Genomic DNA, 1,180 nt, shown 5'->3' with positions numbered 1-1,180 from the left:
CGATTCAAAATAGGTTATCGCTATGGTGCTCGGATATCGCATGCAACCTTGGGCCAATTATCGCTGCAGGGCATAGTATAGTTGGGGTGGGTGCAAGCAAGCTCGAGGTAGGGAACAGCTGAGCTGAGCTGCCGTAAGTGCTGTGCAGAGCATCGCAACGGAGCTTTCGAAGCCGAGCTTTAAGATCGGTAAGCTCTTATTTAAGCAGTGCAAAAGCACCAGAACGTTCTCTTTCGAAAATTTGAATCTGTGCAGCCGGTGGCTATCTCCGCGCCGGTAGCAAATATATAACTAAATCGACCACGTGTAAGCCCAAAAGAAAAGAAAAGTAACCCAAATAAGTGCCACAAAGACAAACCGAAAAGAAATAAAACGGAACGGGGAAAATCCCACACGGTGGGCGCGCCGCAAAAATCGGTCGAAAATTAATAATCAAGCGCCGAGAAAACTGGCAAGAAACTCCCCTGGCGAAAAGTGCATATTTGCCTCGCCTCGCCAGCAAGTGTTGTTCTTGTTGCAAACCCGTGCGTCCCGCAGCTCTGCCAGGAGAACCCAACGCTCGTGTCTCCGTGGAAAAGTCCGAAAAACTGGTATGTTACAGTGCCCTGTAGGGAAAAGTTAGATTTTTTTCTTAGCCCTCGTGGTTTTGGTTCTGTTTCGCCCATAGGGCCCTGGCCCCGAGCGGTAGCCACCCGGCTCTCCCCAAAGTTCTGCCCCACCCACACCAAACTCCCACCCTTGACGGGAGTACTCTTCGGAGTCGACCTTGGTGTGGGGCGGAGATTTTTTGTCCCTTTTGGAGTCGTTGAAGCATCCACCTGCCCGGCGACATAACCTCCACCGGCCATCACCCTGGCGCCATATCTAACGTACGCGCATAGAGGGCATAGAGGGCATAGAGATCACCCCCCCCTATGCGCCGCTAACTTGCTGTCTGCGACGGCCTAGAAGACGCCGCCACGGATCCGGACCCAGATTTCGTAGCATAGTGTAGTTTTAATTGTAATTTTTTTGGTTCCTTCTGAGCACTTATATGACTATGTAACTTTCCTTAACTCTGCGTCACAGTCCTACCTCGATAGGCGGGAATGTGAAAGTTCTCAAAGCGGAATTTATTTTTTCGGGTTGGGGACCGAAAAACTTAATCATAAAGTAACAGACTACAAAAAACAAAAAAAAA

The 1,180-nt window shown here is 49.7% G+C and overlaps 1 long non-coding RNA gene across 1 annotated transcript; it reads left to right on the top strand.

Annotated features, from left to right (window-relative positions):
- The first annotated feature begins 298 nt into the window (after positions 1 to 298).
- LOC117192076 lies at positions 299 to 1,180 on the top strand. Its single transcript, XR_004474191.1, has 2 exons — positions 299 to 590; positions 668 to 1,180. It is a non-coding gene; the product is annotated as an uncharacterized LOC117192076 (long non-coding RNA).

The sequence above is a fragment of the Drosophila miranda genome (genome assembly GCF_003369915.1).
Source record: "Drosophila miranda strain MSH22 chromosome Y unlocalized genomic scaffold, D.miranda_PacBio2.1 Contig_Y1_pilon, whole genome shotgun sequence".
Taxonomy (NCBI): Eukaryota; Metazoa; Arthropoda; class Insecta; order Diptera; family Drosophilidae; genus Drosophila; species Drosophila miranda.
Note: the sequence above shows the minus strand (reverse complement) of the source record. Positions and strands in the feature narration are given on the sequence as shown.